This window comes from Dromaius novaehollandiae, chromosome 3 (assembly GCF_036370855.1).
Source record: "Dromaius novaehollandiae isolate bDroNov1 chromosome 3, bDroNov1.hap1, whole genome shotgun sequence".
NCBI classification, from domain to species: Eukaryota; Metazoa; Chordata; class Aves; order Casuariiformes; family Dromaiidae; genus Dromaius; species Dromaius novaehollandiae.
The window spans coordinates 71,881,595-71,899,339 of record NC_088100.1 but is presented as its reverse complement, the minus strand read 5'-3'; positions in this window follow the sequence as shown (position 1 = coordinate 71,899,339).

The window sequence follows — 17,745 nt, the reverse complement described above, 5'->3', positions numbered from 1 at the left end:
CCCTGTGCCCAGGCCAAGCCGTGGAGCCCAGGAGACCCGGGTCACCTGACTCCCCTCCCTTCGGCTCCTCATCCAGGCCATCGCCTTCGTCGGGCCCGTAAGTGTCCTGGGGGTTGCGCTGCACCCCAAGTGCCACGGGGCTTTGGGGAACAGTGCCCGCGAGCGGCTGCTCATGTTGGCTCTTTGCTCTCTTGCCCAGTTGGGGTCACTGAGTGCCCAGACTGTCGAGGCCTTGATTTCGGTGGAGGTGAGCGGGGGCTGCCTCTGCCCCGGCCCGTGCTGGGTGCTGGCAGGAGGCATCTGAGTTTTGGGAGGGAACCTGGCAGGGCCCAAAGTCCTCGAGACACCAGCCGCTGCCTCACGGGGCTGTCTGGGAGGAGCTGCCCAGGGCTGGGGGGAGCGCGGCAGCGCAGCCTGTCCCCCCCTGCCTCCTTCGGGCACCTTGTGTAGGGCTGCGCCTGCTTGGCATCTGCCAGCCCTGAACACCCCACAGGGGCTGTGGCCTGCAGGGCCGGGTGGGGGTGGCCAGCTGCAGCAGCCGCCTTTGCCACGAGCTCCCCTGTCGGGCAGAGAGGCAGGGCCATTTCCACACCCCAGCGGCTCCTCCGCAGGCATCTGACAACCTCGGCTTTTCCCTGGAGCCGCTCACACCAAAGTGCACCACCAAAGTGACTCGCTGGCAGCCCTTGCTGCTGCGGGGCGGCTCTGTCACCTGAAGCCGTTTCTTGCAGGCTGGCACCGAGCAATGCCCCGTCTCAGTTCCATCGGCTCCTGAAGAGCGACTTGGCCACTCGACTGGTGAGTTGGAAAAAGAAAGTGAGGTGCTGCCTTCTCACCTAGTGCTTGGCAGCGGCTGAAAAGCAGAAGCCCCTACAGCCCCTACCCACACAACATGCAGCAGAGTTCTCTCCTTCTGCTTCTTTCCCTGGACTTTTGCTTTCCACTTGCTTGCAGCAGATGGGACGAAGAAAAGAAAGAGGCTGATCCCGTGGCCGTTTGCTGGGAGACCAACCTCGGCCAACGGGGATTGCCCAGGGCAGCCGGATGCTGGCCTCAAGCGGCCTCTCTTTGGCCAGCCTCTGGCTGCTCTTTGTGGTGAAGAGGAGACCCTGCCCCAGCCAGTCCAGGTAAGCCAGCCTGGCCGTGCAGCTCTCCTGCTGCCAGCTTGTGGTACAAGGCAGCACCCCCAGCCCTTGGGCTGTGGCTCTCAGCAGACAGGGGATTTCCTTTGGTCTCTGCGCAAAGGCTCCGCTAAGGCTAAACGGCCTTGCTGCACCCAAGTCACTCTTCTCCCGCCCCATCTGCTTTTTGCTGCAGGATCTCCTGGCAATATTGTACCGAGAAGGGCCTGCCACTGAGGGGATATTCCGCAAAGCTGCCAGTGAGAAGGCCCGCAGGGACCTGAAGGAGGACCTCAACAGAGGAGGCATCGTAGATCTGGAAAGCCAGCCTGTGCACTTCCTGGCAGCAGTCTTAAAGGTGAATTTGTCTGGCTTGCAGCTCTCTGAGTACCTTGTGAACCTGCAGGGGCCCACTCAAGCGCCTAGGTGGGCCCGGGGGGTCGCCAAGCTGAAAGCAGAGGGAAGCCAAGCGACATGTTTTCTGGCTTGGAAAAGTTTGGCCTTCCATTTGCTTTTCGGTTGCCCTTCTTCTGCCACTGCTTTCCTGCCTGCCCAGGGGAAATTCACTCCCTCCTGCTCCCCAGCACCCTCCCCAGGGAGGAAGACTGAGATTGCTCGGTTGACTAAAGGCCGATAGGTGCTAGGGCCTGTTCTTGCACTCACACAAGCGTGTCCAAGCAGGGCAGGGACTTGCGCAGCCCACAGCTCTGCCAGTGGCCATGAGCACCTTTGAGAGCAGGTAGCTCCCGCCAACCTGCCTCCTCAGGAGCCCAAGTGCCGGTGATGTTCCCTCTGAGCTCAGGGCTGACATCCAAAGCCTCATCTCTGTGTCTCGGCCTTGCAGGACTTCCTCCGAAATATCCCCTCCCAGCTGCTGTCGGCGGCCCTCTATGACAAGTGGATGCTGGCTCTGGAGAGGCCAAGCAGGGAGGAAAAGACTGAAGAACTGAAAGAGTAAGTGTTGTGGCCAGTCCCAGTGTTAGGGAGTGGCTGGCAGAGGCCGGGGCCTTCTGCGGGAATGGGGAGGCTCATGCAAAAACCTGTCCTTTTGATCAGCTTGCTAGTGCCGAGAGCACACCACACAGCCACAGGCTTTCACGGGCCTTTGGAAAGCCTCCCAGCACGTCTGCTGACAACCTCACCTTTATTCACGCTGTCCATCTACTGCAAAACACAGACTCTGCTGAAAGGCTTGCCTTTCGGCCAAGATCTCATAACTCCAGATCTTGTACTTAACCACAGGCGCAGCTGCCCTCGGGGATTTCTCCCTAGCATTTGTGTGAAGTAGTGAAAGAAGGCACAGGCGTTCCTCCCTTTGGAGGAGGCGCCGTTTGCGGCACATTAATTTGAGGCTTGCTCACTGCAAGAAGCAGCGGCCGCTGCCCCCGGAATTCGTGGCACATTTGGTTTGCGTTCCCTTAGGGTGGTTGGCCAACTGCCCAGGCTGAATCTCATCCTCCTCAAGCCCTTGCTCGCTGTGCTCCACCGCATCAGCCAAAGTGCGGAGACCAGCAGGATGAACTCCAGGAACCTGGCCATCTGCATTGGGCCTAACCTGCTGAGCCCGGGCATGGACTGCGCGCTCCCACTGCAAGTGCAAAAAGAGATGAAGGACAAGGTGTGTTGAACTCACCAGCCAGCTACCTGCTTTGGGGCAGGGCCCAGCCAGCCCCACACGTCCCATGGCCATTGCAAAAGCAAAACCAAGCAGCACTGGGGAGCATCGGGGGCGCCGCTCAGCTGGGCTATCCCCCGTGTCACAGCCCAATCTCTCAATGGAGCTGCAGCCACACAGCTACAGCTTTCAGTACAGAAGCAAGAGGGAGGCGCAGGAAAGACTGTGGAGCATGTTTTCAGACCCTTGTGCTGACATCTCTGGTTTTCTGTGATGGGCAGGTGACGGTGCTGGTGGAGCTCCTCATTGAGAACTGCACAGCGATATTCGGGGAGGACGTGGCCTTGGCTGGCAGCCCCTCGGCCGAGGAGGCCCCTGTGCACACAGGCAGCTTTGCAGGTAGGACGATGCACTGAGGATTGGCACCGAGCTGGCCAGCTGGTTCCGATTTGTGAGCTGGCTGTCGGAAGCTGTCTGTGGCAATGCAGAGAGGTGCAGATGGTTCAGTCCCTCATGGCAGTGCTTTCCTCCTGCCACACTTCCCACAAGTTCCAAATGACATTACTCCCCCAACAAAAGGCATCCCAGATGTTGACCCTCTGTACACCTTTGCTCTTCACAGCATTGGTCCCTATGGACTAGAACTGCACTCTCCCTGTGCAGCATATTGCCCCTGTGGGTACTTGTGTCTCCAGAACTGCTCCTCGCATCCAGAAGTGCCAAGGTGGCACCTTGCCCTCTGCCCAGGCTGCAGGGTCTCAGCAGCAAAGTCCCCTTTCCCCTTCAGAGCGCCAGTAAGATAGAGCTAACAGGCTCTTTCTCCCCACAGCACACCCAGGTGCTGCTCAGGAGGACCTTTCCGCCCACTACAGCCCAGAGCATGAGGCTGCATGTGGCCCCCCAACCTCGGAGACGCAGCAGCCCCAAAGCAGAAGCCCCAGCGAGAGCCACAGCTCTGTCACCTGCCTCTCTGCCCCTCCACTGCCTCCTGTGCAAACCAGTCTCAGCACGATGGGCAGGAGCTGCTCAGAGCCCGCCCTGTTCTGCCAGCAGTGCCGGGAAACCTGCAGAAGGGACCAGCAAGGGAGCACAAGTGCAGACAGCTTTCCTGTTGGGCAGCAACAGCTGAGCTTGGAAGAGGAGGCGCAGGAAAAAACACCCGCCCTCGTGCCTGCACAGCTATCAAATGGCTCCACACCCCAAATGCCCTCCAGGGGCTGCCCGGAGAGCTCCTGTCCTGCTTCCCAGGGCCCCTCCATAACCCTCCTGAGAGCTGCTGGCATTCCCGTGTGCTGCTTGCGGGCTGTGAGAACGGCGAGAAAGAGGAGGAGACGGAGAAAGAGAAGGCGATGGAGAAAGAGCAAGAGCAAAAGCAACAGCAAGAGCAAGAGGAGGAAGAGGAAGAGGAAGAGGAAGAGGAAGAGGAAGAGGAAGAGGAAGAGGAAGAGGAAGAGGAAAAGGAAGAGGAAGAGAAGAAAGGGAGATGAAAGGAGATCCCATCCTGCTTCGCAGTTCCCCTCCATAAGCCTCCTGGGAGCTGCTGCCATTGCCTCTTCTTGCTTGCGGGCCACGAGAACCATCTGACCAGCCAGCAGCATCACTATTGCATGCTGAACGGGGCTTGAGAGCCATCAGAGCCCCACAAGGTCATCGTGGGCATGGATCAAGGAAGAGTTGCCTGGCCGGAGGTGCTTTCAGTCTCCAAAAGGGGAGAGGCTGCGGGGAAGGAATCAGAGCTGCAGGCTTCTTTGTGAGAGCAAAAAGGACATCACAGCTATAAGGAAACATTCTGGCTTCCTGTTTAGAACAGCTCAGTCTGGACCTAATGTGTAAAAACAGGAAAGAGAAAAAAGAAGTAATGAGGAAAAAAGAGAGAGGAAAGGAGGAGAGAAGTTCAGAATAAAGGAAAGAAAAAAGGAAAGAGGCAAATGGAAAGAGAAAGAGGGAAAGCAAAAGGAAAGAGGCAGAAAGGGAAGGAAGAAAGGAAAGAAGACAGGCATTCAAAAAAGGCAAGGGAAGGAAGGCAAGAGAAAAAAAGGCAAGGTAAACCAGGAAAGAGATGAATGAATGCAAAGGGAAGAGAAGAAAGGAAGAAGAAAGGAAAGAGAAAAAGCAGACTGGGAAAGAAGGGAAGAGAAAGAAAGGATTGAGAAAACCAGGAAAGAGAAGCATGAAAGAAAAGGAAAAAGAACTAAAAAAGTGAGCAGGGAAAGAGAAAGAAATGACAAAAAGAAAGGAAAGAAAGGAAAGGAAAAATAATATAGGGAAGAAAATATGAGAGGAAAAAAGGAAAGAGAAAACCAGGCAAGAGAAAAAAGGAGTGAAAAAATAGAAGAAAAGAAAGGGAGAAAAAATGTAAGAAAAATAGTAAAATGGGGAAAAGAAACAAGGCAAAGAGAAGGAAGGAAAAAAGGAAAAGGAAAGAAAAAAGGGAAGAAAAATTGAAAGAGAAAAAGGACCGAGGAAGGAGGAAAAAGGGGAAATGGAGAAAAGGAAAGAGAAAGGAAAGATGGGTATAAGGAGAAGACTGGAAAGAGCAAAAAGGGGAAGAGTAGAAAAGCAGAAGAGAAGAGAAGAAAGGAGAAGAAAGAAAAAGGGAAGAAAAAAGGAGAGAAAAAGGGACAAAAAAGGAAAGAAAAATGTCAGGCAAGAAAAAAGAGAAGAGATGAAGAAAAGGAAAGGAAAGGAAAGAATAAAGGAAGGAAAATAGAGAAGAGCAAAAAAGGAAAGTGAAAGAAAGGAAAGAAAGAAGGAAAGAAGAAAGGCAAGAGAAAACCAGGCAAGAGACAACAGGAGAGTAAAAATGTAAAGAAAAAAGGGAAAAAGACAAAGGGAAAGAAAAAAGGAAAGAAAAAGAAAAGGGGAGAGAAAAAAGGAGGGAAGAAAAAGATGGAAAGAGAAAAGAAAAAGGGAAAGAAAGAAGAAAGAAAAGAAAGACAAAGTAAAGCAAAGAGGGAAGGAAAGAGGAAAGACAGAAGAGGCAAAAAAGAAAAAAGGAAAGAGGCAAGGGAAGAGAAAAAAAGGGGAGAGAAAGAAGGAAAGTGAAAGGAAAGAAGGAAAAGGAGAACAAAGAAAGGGAGAAGAGGAAATTGAAACTAGGCAAGGGAAAAAAAGGAAGAGAAAAGAAAGACAAAAGCCAAGAAAAGATGAAGGAAAAGAGATGAAAAGAGGGAAGAAAGAAGTAGGAAAAAAGAAAAAAATGGGGAAGGAGGAGAAAGAAAAAATAAAAAGGAGAGAAAATGGAAGAGAAGATGAGAAAGAACAAAGGAAAGAGGCACGGAAAGACAAAAAGGAGAGAACTGGAAAGAGAAAATGGAAGGAGAAAAAAGAGAGAGACTAAGTAAGAAGGAAAGGAAAAGGAAAGAGAAGAAAAGAGGAAAGAAAAGGGGGAAAAGGAATCAAAAGGGAAGAAAGGAGTAAAGGGAAGAAAAGAAAGAAAAAGGGAAAGACCAAATTGAAAGAAAAGAGGAAAGAAAAAGGGAAGCCAAAAAAGAGGAAGAGAAAGATAGCAAAAAAAGGGAAAAGAGAAAAAAGGAAGGGAAAAAAATGAAAGAAAGAAAAGGAAAGAGAAAGTAGGTAGGAGAAGTAAGGGAAGAGAAAACCAGGAGAAAGAAAGGTGAAAGAAAGAAAGAAAGAAATGAGAAAAAAAGGAAAAAAGAAAAGCAGGAAAGCCAAAAATGGGAAGAGAAATAAAGAAAGCAAAAAGGGGGAAGTGAAAAAGGAAAGGAAAGAAAAGGAAAGAAAAAGGAAAAGAGAAACTGAGAAAGAAAGAAAAGGAAAGAAAATGAAGGGAAAGAAAGATAAGGCAAGAGAAAATAGGAGAGAATGTATGAGAGGAAAAAGGGAAGAGAACACTAGGAAAGAAACCCAAGGGAAGAAAAGATGGACAGAGAAAATAGAGGAAAGAGGAAAGAAGGAAAGAGAAAAGGCGAAAGAGAAAAGGAAAGAAAATGCAAAGCCAAAAGAAAGGATAAACATAGAATGAAGGAAGGAAAAAGGAAAGAGAAAAGGAAACAAAAAGGAAAAAAGAGAAAAAGGAAAGAAAATGAAAAGAAAAAGGAAAGACAAAAAGACAAAAAGAAAGCAAGGAAAGAAGAGAAAAAAGGAAAGGCAAATAGGAAAGAAATAAGGAAAGAAGAAAGGACATTGGCAGGAAAAGAGGATAGAGAGAATGGAAAGAGAAAAAAGGAAAGAAAAAGCCAAAAAGGGGCAGAGGAAAAACAGAAGAGAAAATAGGAAAGGGAGAAACAGGAGAGAGAAGAACAGGAAAAGAATAAAGGAAACAGAATAATGAAAGGAAAGAAGGAAAGTGCAAAAAAGGAAAGAAGACAGGAAAAAGGAAAAAGAGGAAAGAAAAATGGTAAGCGAAAAAAGGAAATAAGAGAGAAAAAGAAAGCGAAAAAAGAAAGGAAAGAAGGGAAGAAAAGGAAGGAAAAGAAAAAAGGAAAGTAAAGAAAGCAAGAAAAGGAAAGAAAGGAAAGCAAGAAAAGTAAATAGAAAAAAAGGAGAGAAAATATGAGAGGAAAAAAGGAAAGAGAAAACCAGGAGAGAGTCAAAAGGAAGGAAAAACAGGAAATAGGAAACAGAAACAGAGAAAGGAAAGGAAAAAAGGAAAAAGGAAAACAAAGAAGGAGGAAAACCCCCCTTGGCAGCAGCCTTATGGCCCTGTGACAAGGGCAGCCCTGCCACGTGTTGGACATTGTCTGCGGTCAGCACCGAGCTCCCCGCTTGGGGCGCAGGGGAGCCTCGCACCAGGAGCAGGGGGGCTTTGGACTCGCACCCCTGGAACTGCCCTGCAATAAAGCATGTTTCTGCAGCACTAGTGCACTGCTCTTTGTCTCTCTTTCAAGCGCTCGGGGGAGCGACCTGGCGGAGCCACGTAGCAGCAGGGGAGGGGACTGAGCAGCAGCAGCAGCGCCGCTAGTGCTGCCGGGGGAGAGGGCGAGCCAGGCGTGGGGCAGAAAGGCCTCCCTGGCGGGGAACCGAGGGCCCCCCCGAGAGCAGCAGGTCCCCGTCGGGGGGCAGAGAATGGCAAAGAGCTGATGCTGCTCCCGAGGGGGCCGACGAGAAAGGCAGCGCACAGGCCCGGCAGGGCTGCTGCTTCCCGGGTGCGGCTGCTCCCAGGACACCCAGGAAAGGGCAGGAGAGGACCCGGCCTGACAGCAGCCCTGCCTGGGAGCAGCAGCATGCTGGCAGGCTGCAACTGGAGAAGACGCCCCCTCCGTCGGCCCCTGCCAGCAGGGGCGCTCCCCTCCCCAGGCAGCTGGAGCAGAGGGTCCCGCTGCAACCTGCAAAAGGCAATGGCCATTCTCTGGAGCCTGCAGCTCTGCCCTTGCGGGACTTTCAGCCCTCCCTCCCTTGCAGAGACCAGCAGCGGTTTGTCCTTGTGGCAGAGGTGGCCCCGAGAGATGACGCAGGCCGGTGGTGCAGTGGAAAGATTCGGGGGCCACAGAACCAAGAACAAGAGCTGCAGAGTGCCTTTAAGCCAAAACACGAGGATTTCCCGGGTGGCTGAGCCCTGGAATTGACTGTGGCGAGACTGGGGATGCCCGGAAGAGGGACTGCCCCTTTCGCGGCCTGTAAGCACAGCCGAAAAGCCAGGCAGCATGAGCACAGCCACTTCACCAGCGAGGAGGGGCATCGCTCTCTGGGCCCAAGCAGGGCTCCTTGGGCAGCTCTGACAGTCCCGCTCAGCGAGCTTAGCTGGGCTCCAGCTACTCAGCACGCCTGGGCCTGCCTCTTCCAGCCTCTGCCTAAGGAAAGAGTGCTCTGTCCTTTGGGAGCCTCCTGTAAGGCACTTCCAGCCCAGAAAAGGGAGGCAGGAGAGCTGGACAAGACCCACAGGAGCTCTACCCATTGGGAATCAGCAAGGGCCAGGGGGAAGGAGTTGCCTAAAACTGTGGCCCAGCCCGCCTCCGCTTGCTCTTGCACTCGTTCATCATCACCTCCTTGGCCTTGGTGTGCTTGGGAATGGTGTCCAGCATCAGCTGCTCCATCACCTTGCTAGGGGTCGAGGGGAGCCTGACTGGCCTATAGTTAAGAAAAAGAAAGGAAGGAAGGAGCAAAGAAAGAGAAATGAGGAAGAAAGAAAAGAAGGAAAAAAGAAGGAAGTAACAAAGTAGAAAAAAGAAAAGAAAGAAAAAAGAAATAAAGAAAAAAGTATAAAGGAAAAGCGGGGGGGAGGCAGCCCCGCGCCCCTCACTGCCTCCAGTGTGAGGGCGCCGATGGCTCATGCGAGCCCAGCGCCTCGGCCCGTTGGGGCGGGCCTGCAGTCCCAGTGGCACAGCGACCTGTGTGGGGCCTCGAGGGTGGTGACCCTGTGGCCGGGGTGGGGGCAGTTGTGTTGCTGGGGTGCGGCCGGCACCTGTGGCGGCTTTGGTACGATTGAGGGCGGCGGTGGCTGCGGCCTTGGTGAGTAAAGCGGTGGGCGGCCGTGGAGGTGTTTGGGTGGGTTCCTGCCCTCGCAGAGGGGCCGGGGTGGGGGAGTGGCAGCGCCGGGGTTCCGCTGGCCACCCCAGGGACACCGGAGGGGCTGCGCGGCGAAGGGAGGGCGGGTGCTGCCCGCCAGGCCCGGGGGCAGCGCTCAGTGGGGAGTGAGGGGGGAAGTGGCAGCCAGGCAGGCAGGCAGCAGGGCTGGGTGGGCAGCAGGGCAGTGCCACCGCAGAGCATTGGCCTAGGGCAGGGGCACCTCTGCGTGGCTCTGAGGCGGTGCTGGTGGTGTTAATGGCATCCACAGGCGAAATCCCAGGCGCTGAGGGGTGTTCAGACGGGCTCGTTGCTCACCCTCGAAGGCTCTTTCTTGGGAGATGAGGGAAGTACATCACCAAAGAGCGGGGTTTGCAGGGCAAACCTCAGGTGCGAGGGTGATGTGGGCAGCAGAAGTGAGGAGTGTTGGCAGTCTTCGTGCCCCCCGTCCCTTTGGAGGAAGCGTTTGAGTGGGCTTATTTGGGTGGAGAGTCAAGGCTTCGCCTGGGAGCAGCAGACCCTTGGTGGTGGCTTCCCTTTGCTGTGAGGGCAGTGCTGTTAGCAGAAGCACATGCAGCATTCACGAGTGAGGCAATAGGTGCCAGGGGAGTTTTCGTACAGCTTTCTAGTCTTGAAGGGACCTGCCAGACGTGGGAGGTAGGTAGTGTCACCCCGGAGTGGTAGACACCTTGTGCTGGGCTTTCCTTTGCTGTGAGGGCTGCAGGAGTGTGTGACAACATTGATGAGCTAAGTGCAGGGCGCTTGGGGGTCTGGAATGATTTGGGTGGGCTTGTAGTTTTACAAGAAGCGATTTGCCAGGCTGGAGTGGGAAGCATTGCCGAGGGCTGCCAGAGCATGGCTTCCTTTTGCTGTGAGAGCAGCACCAGTGAGAGGAATGTGCTGCAGTTATGGCATTCATGAACTAAGTGCAATGTGCTCAGGGAGGCGTTTGGGCAGTTTTGAAGTTTTGTGAGAAAGGGGCCTTCTGGAGGGAGACGGAGAGAAGCGCTGCCCAGCATCGGCAGATGCCTGTGCTGCGTTTCCATTTGCCGGGAGGTCGGCAGCAGTGTGTGATGGCGTTTACGAGGTACGTGAGAGGTGCTCGGGGGTGCTCAGGTGGGCTGGCAGGTGGCTGCAAGAAGGGAGTCTGGGGCTAGAAGGGGATGTGGCAGCCAGGCTTCCACTTGCTGCACCAACAGCACTGGCAGCAGTGACAGCATGGGGGAGCAAAGTGCCAGGCACTTGGGGAACGTTTGGGCAGATTCATAGTTTCCTGAGAAGGGACCTGCTGGGGATGTAGGCTAACATTTATCCCAAGAGCAGCAGGTGCCTGCGGAGAACTTCACTTTGCTGTGAGGATAGTTCAGGTGGCAGAAGCAGGAGGTGATGACATGCCTGAGCAAAGTGCTGGGCATTTGTTGTGTGTTTGGGTATGCTCAAAGTCTCATGAGAAGGGACCTACCAGGTAGTGGGGCTTAGGTAGAATTGCTCAGGAGCAACAGATGCCTATGCCAGGCTTCCTTTTGCTGCAAGGGTGGTGTGGGTGGCAGGGATGGTGCTGGCAAGCCTGGGAGGCACTCTGGGAGGTGTTCAGGCTTTTAGTCCCACAAGAAGGGATGTGCTGGATATGTAGAGAGAAGCTTTGCCCGGGAGTGGCAGATGCCTTTGTGTAGTTTCCATTTGCTGAGGACCATGCAGGCTTCAGGAATGAGTAATGGTATTCAGGACCGAACTGGCAGGCATTTGCAGGGGTTTATATAGACTTACTGTCTGGCAAGAAGGGATCTGCTGAGGAGGGAGAGAAATACCATAGGCTGTGCCAGGTGCCTGTGCTGGCTTTCCTTTGGTGTGGAAGTGGCATGGGCAGCAGAAGTGTGTGATGTTGACAGCATTTGCAAGGTGAGTGACTGGTCTTTTGGGGTGTCATTTGGACAGGCCTTTAGTCTTGTGAGAAGGGACCTTACAGGCAGGGAAGTACATCCAAGAGTGGCAGGCATTTGTAGCTTTGTTTTGCTGTGAGAGGAAGTGTGGGTGGGTGGAACATGCGACTGCCTTTACTCAGCCAAGTGTCAGTTGTGGGGGACCAGTTTAGGTGGGCTTGTAGTTTTATGAAAAAGGACCTGGCAGGTTGGGGGTAGAGGGGAAATCGTTGCCCAGGAGTGATGGCTGTGTCAGGCTTCCATTTCTGCGAGTGTGGTGTGGCTGGCCTTAACAGCATTCACGAGCCCAGTCTCTGGCAACTGGGTGGGGGGATGGCATTCAGGGGGGGCCTGTTTCACTAGAGGTGCTCAGTAGTGTGTGATGGCAGCATTGCCCAAGAGGAACAGGTGCTCGTGGCAGTGTTCCCTTTGCTGTGAAGGCGTTGTGGGCAGCAGAAGTGGGAGGTGTGCACTGTGCACATGAGGTGAGTGCTGGGCTCTTGGGGAGGTGTTCGTGCAGGCTCACAGTCTCATGAGAAGAAACCTGCTAGTGAGGGAGAGGAGAAGCACGGCCTCTTGGTGGAGGATGCCTGTGTGTGGCTTTCCTTTGCTAGGAGGTCAGTGATGGTGTTCACAAGGGAAGTGCCAGGTATTCGCAGGGTGTTGAGATGGACTTTTTGTCTCGTGAGAAGAGACTTGCCAGAGAGGAAGAGAAAAAGTGTTGTCCAGGAGTGGCAGACCGTGTGCCAGGCTTCTGTTTGCTATGAGAGTGGGGGCAGGGGGAGGAGAGTGGGGAAGCAGTGTGTAATATTGACATCATTTGTGAGCTACATGGCCAGTACTTCATGAAGGAATTTGGGCAGGCTGGCAGTCTTGTGAGAATGGACCCACCAAGGGGTGAAGCAGGAGCAGCAGGTGCCTGTGCCAGGCTTCTCTTGGCTATGAGGGTGATGTGGACAGCAGAGACAGCTTTGGTGAGCATAGGGCCAGGCACTCTGGGAGGCGTTTGTAGCTGCACAAGAAGGACCCACTTGGGACATAGGGTAAAACTTTGCCCAGGAGTGGCAGAGGCCTATGTGGAGTTTCCATTTGCTTTGAGGGCAGTGCACGCCAGAGGAATGGGTTATGGGAGTTCACAAGCTGGTGCACTCAGGTGCTTGGGGGATGCTGAGATGGGCTCACAGTCCCATGAGAAGAGCCCTGCCCGGGGTGCAGGAGGGAAGCATCTGCTGGTAGTGGTGGACTCCTGAACTTAGCTTCCATTTGTTCTGAGGGTAATGGAGTGGTAGAATCAGGTGGCACTGATGGTGTCTGAGAGTGAAGGGATGGGTGCTTAGGGAGGCATTTAGGCAGTGCCATACTCTTAGGAGAAAGGGGCCTTCCAGAGTGGGATGGGCAGAAGCATTGCCCAACAGTGGCAGGCACCTGTGCTGAGCTTCCCTTTAGCAGGGCTGTTACCTAGCCAGTCAGTTCCCACCCCAGAGGCAGACTTTGCACTTCTTGTTGAACTTCAAGAGTTTTTTTTCTTTTTTTCTTTTTTTCCCTAATCCTCTAGTGTCTCAAGATCCCTCTGGAATGATGCTATACCGGTACGTGTGTCAACTCATCCTCCAATTTAGCATCATCAGCAAATTTGCTGAGAGTGCAGCCTGTCACATCAGCCAGGTGACTGATGAAGATGACAGTGTTGAGCCCAGGGTTGATCTCTGTAGCACTCTGCTTGTTGACAGCTTTAAGCATTGAGCCATCCTTCAGCCCCATCAAGTCTAATTCATTATGCTGGTGAAGCGCTTTACTTATTTCTCTGGCATGCATTTGCCCAAGGTCCTCCCTAGCACTCCATGTGTCAGATGCACTAAACAGCAGGTATCATATCTTATGCAGTGGTTTCTAGTGCAAGAGCCAAATCACAGCAATGCTCAGCAATCGGGGGATGCTTGCCTCCAAATAAGGCCCCATACTCAAAAAGCTGCTAACACTGAAAGACAGATTTCTGTGGTCTCTCTTCCCTGGACTGTGGACAATTCTGTAGCCATTCAAGGGCTCTGACATTCAATCAGGGATGATTAACCAGTGGACAACTACTGAGATCACTGTTCCTAGCTATCCTAGGCTTCTCAGACCACTGGGCTTGATATCAGGTGTCCGTGGTATACGGTGGGGTGCATCACAACCCAGACCATTAAAGGGATAGGTATCACCAGTTGTTGGGGCTTGGAACCCTGGTTTTCTGCCTGTCTCCTCCCACTTCACTGATGGCTGAGCTGGCTTTGGTTTCAGTTTGCCTTAAATACTGAGCTGTAAGCTATTGTGATTCACCTGGTGATTCATTAGCAGCTCAGATATCCCTGTAGTGAGGCATGTAGATACGGCAACATCCTGACCTTTATCGCCTTTACCATTATCATCCTTTCCAGCCGTGTGAGCCAGAACTCAACTAATTCTTCCAGAAGGTGTGTGTTGAGTTGGTTGGTTGGTTGGTTTGTTTTGTTTTTAATCTTGGTGAATCAGGGTCCTCAACTCTGAGGACTCTCTTGCGCTGGTATAAATACCCATCTGTCAGTAGGACTCAGCTATGTGATCAAGTCACAGCAGTGTAAGATTCCAATAAGCTAGCCAAGCTGTAGGAACGAAGTACGCTACTGTCAGCTCGAAGAAAATACCAGGTTGTGAGCACTTAGCTTGGCTTGCAAGTAAGTTGTTTAAAGCTGAGTGGTGTTATCTCCCATTTGATGGGAGATAACACATTGTACACAAGAATGACTACTGTGTCTCAGGTGGTGTGTGGGGACCTATTAAGCTGTGATTCAACAGTTGTATGTTTGAGCACATCTTACCATGTGGATTTATGCAGGTACAATAAAAGCAGAGCAACTTCTGGGTATAAGGAAGTCTTAATATGGTGCTGTGTAGCCCAGATGGAAAGAGGCATACAAGCCATAATCTCAGGTTGTGGTTTTGCTCTGACTGAACTACAGTGCTTCAAAGACATTTAGGCAAATAAGTGTGCAGTCAGGATCTGATTGATTTATTTTGTAATTGCTACTTAGATCTCATGGATTCATGAAAAATGAATCTTGAGAAGGCATTCAGTTCTCACTCCTAGGCTGGATCAGCTGTACCTGAATGTCAGGTATATACATCCAGGGCACTGATCCATTGCTCCCAGCAAAACACTGGAGACTAATAAAAACTGAAAAGCTAACTCTGACATCACATATAAGTGCTAGTAAGGGTTTTTCTAGAAGGGCTCAGCCTTGGCTTCATGTTGCTGGCACTGATCAGACTTCCATGGACATCATTAGAAACACAGCTTGGCTGCTTTATTGCTTTTAAAGATTTCCACCCACCTGAACTTATTCATCTGTTCTGCTTTTACAGAACTGACATTGTATTCATGACTCATAACCCACAAGGCATTTCATTATTTCTTTGGATAACATTACCTATGTCAGATATCTGAGAGAGCTGTAACTTTTCAGCCAAGTCTTTGCATCATATGGATGGGACAATCCTATGCTTGTGGAGTGTAAATGATAAGGGCAACACTTAATGGTATGAAAGCTGGTCCACATATCCTTTCAAATTTAAGAGGGAAGAGAGTCCTTGAAGCTTGAATCTGCACTGCAATAAGTTACCAACTGAAAAATCACATTCTGTGGGGGAAAAAAATCACTGTTAACCTTAACTACAAGACTAGACTTGCATTGCACTAGTTACAGTAGAAACTCGAAGACAGTCCAAGACCCCAGAAACACAATCTCAGAATAAGACAAGGGAAAGCAATACTGATCAGCATTGACAGGTAATAATCATGGCCTTTATGCATCAGTTATCAAGTCTTTTGGTGCATATCAGTAAGGGAGAAGTTTAAAGGACTTCCAAAAAAAGAGAATAATGAGGTATGTGAGGTTGTTTATGAAAGGCTGTCCCAGCCAAGATCACTAGTAAGTCTGTTTGAAAAGGAGAGACCAGAGTTGTACGTTTTCTTCCTAGAATGTGACTGTATCAGTGAAGTTGACCTGAGGAACAACTCCCACAAATAGCAAATTCAAAGTACATATACTGAGAGAAGGGTAGACGTGAGCCCAGCTGTGGAGACTCACACAGTCATTATACAAATGTGCTTTAAATGGAGGATCTCCTGGGGCCAGTCTTGCACTTGGGACCATCAAAGGGCATCGATAGCAATCACTCTCACGATCGAGCGGCATCGATGCCTGTCCAATTCCAGGCCTGTCGATAGGGGTTGATATCAATATTGAACCCCATCCATAGGTGCCCAAACCGCTCCTTGGCTGCAGGCATGCATAGCTTTGACTCTGGGGCCGACGTTGCTCTCGGGAGGTGACACCGACCTTCGACACTGACCGTTTTTCACGCCGACGGGCCTTGAGGAGCATCGATGTGCCGACCTATGGCGAGGGCACCACATCCATAGCTATCGATCCCTCACACTATGCAGTGATCCCTCTCGATCGCGAGAGGCCGTGAGGCGGTGCATTTCCATTCCTACTTAGAGGCATCCATCGCACTAGGTGCCAATAGTTATCGGTAACTGTTGACATCCATCCCTGCCGAGAGCCATCGATACCTCTCGCTCGCGACAGCCAGCTGTGCCTTTTGCTCTGGGGCCAGTCTTGCACCTGGGAGCCATCAAAGGGCATCGCTAGCGATCACTCTCATGATCGAGCGGCATCGAGGCCTGTCCAATTCCAGGCCTGTCGATAGGGTTCGGTATCGATATCGATACCGAACCCTGTCGATAGGTGCCCAAACCGCTCCTTGGCTGCAGGCATGCATAGCTTTGGCTCTGGGGCCGATGTTGCTCTCGGGAGGCGACGCCGACCTTCGACACTGACTGTTTTTCACGCCGACGGGCCTTGAGGAATATTGATGTGCCAACCAATCGCGAGGGCACCACATCCATAGCTATCGACCCCTCGCATTATGCAGTGTTCCCTCTCACTCTCGAGGGGCCACAAGGCCATGGATCTCCTTACCTACTTACTGGGTTCAATCGCACTAGGTGCCAATAGTTATTGGTACCTGTCGACATCCATCCCTGCCGAGAGCCATCGATACCTCGTGCTCGCGACAGCCAGCTGCGCCTTTCGCTCTGGGGCCAGTCTTGCACTTTAGAGCCATCAAAGGGCATTGGTATCCATCACTCCCAAGATCGAGTGGCATCGATGCGTGTCCAGTTCCAGGCCTATCAATAGGGGTCGATATCGACATCGATATAGAACCCTATTGATAGGTGCCCATACCGCTCCTTGGCCGCAGGCATGCATAGCTTTGGCTCTGGGGCCGATGTTGCTCTCGAGAGGCGACGCTGACCATCGACACTGACCGTTTTTCACGCCGACGGGCCTTGAGGAGCATCGACATGCCGACCTATCACAAGGGCACCACATCCATAGCTATCGACCCCTCACACTACGCAGTGATCCCTCTCGATCTTGAGGGGCCGCAAGGCTGTGCATTTCCATTCCTACTTAGATGCATCCATCGCACTAGGTGCCAATAGTTATCGGTAACTGTCGACATCCATCCCTGCCGAGAGCCATCGATACCTCTCGCTCGTGACAGCGAGCTGCGCCTTTCGCTCTGGGGCCAGTCTTGCACTTGGGAGCCATCAAAGGGCATCGCTAGCAATCACTCTCAAGATCGAGCGTCATCGATTGTTAAAGAATAGTGAACTGAAACTGCGTAGGAATAGCTGCTTAGCACAACTTATATAAAACTTGCTTAGCATGAGTGGCTAGATTTGCTGAAGCCTTAGGCCAAGCATGGGAAAAGTAATGAATCTTTACTTAGTTTAATAAAAAATAGTGCCTCAGAGCTCGTTCAGGCTGGGAAAATAAGGGAGCCACACGCGGTCTGCGCACCTGTGTCACCGACTCCGAGAGGGAAGACGCCAAAACAATTGGGAAAATAAGACCTTGGGAAACAATCGCCAGACCCAACAAAAACAGAGGTACAACCATCATCAGAGACTGCAAAAACCAAAAATAAGGAGAAAAACAGCTTGCCTCAGAATGACGATGAGACCCAATGAGGAGCAGGAGACCCCAGACCAAAAAATTACTATTGGTCTAACTATCGCGTGAGGGGTGGGAAATGGAAGTCGAAAAGACTATAATTACCCAGGATTTGTTTATGTTAGGGTCCCTCTTTGGAGGCACCCAGCTGGAGCTGTAATTACAGCACGCGCGTGATTAAAATTATCTGATTTGTTTTGATTTGGCTCTGTACTTTTCTGCGGGAACCTAGGGTCGAGCCCTGTTATGGTGGCCGACAAGCATAATTTCCATAAGTTTGGCATCCCAGATGGGACACTAGGCGACCACTGTCGGGGCCTCTCCTCTCCAAACGATCATCTGGCGCCATCGTTTGAGTTCACCTGGGATCTTTGGCAACGAGAGGCACCGAGAAGGTGAGTCTTAAACTCCCGCCTAAATTCTAAAACCTGGTCTGGTAACATTGCACTGAAGGGGTATGTGAGCTGGCCACTGTAAGGCGTACCAGGGGGACGGATGCGAGTCCCATCCCTAGGGGGACAGGTAGGAGTCCTATCCCCAGGGTTAGAGTGGGTTTAAGTCCCAGCTCAGTCTGGCCAGAG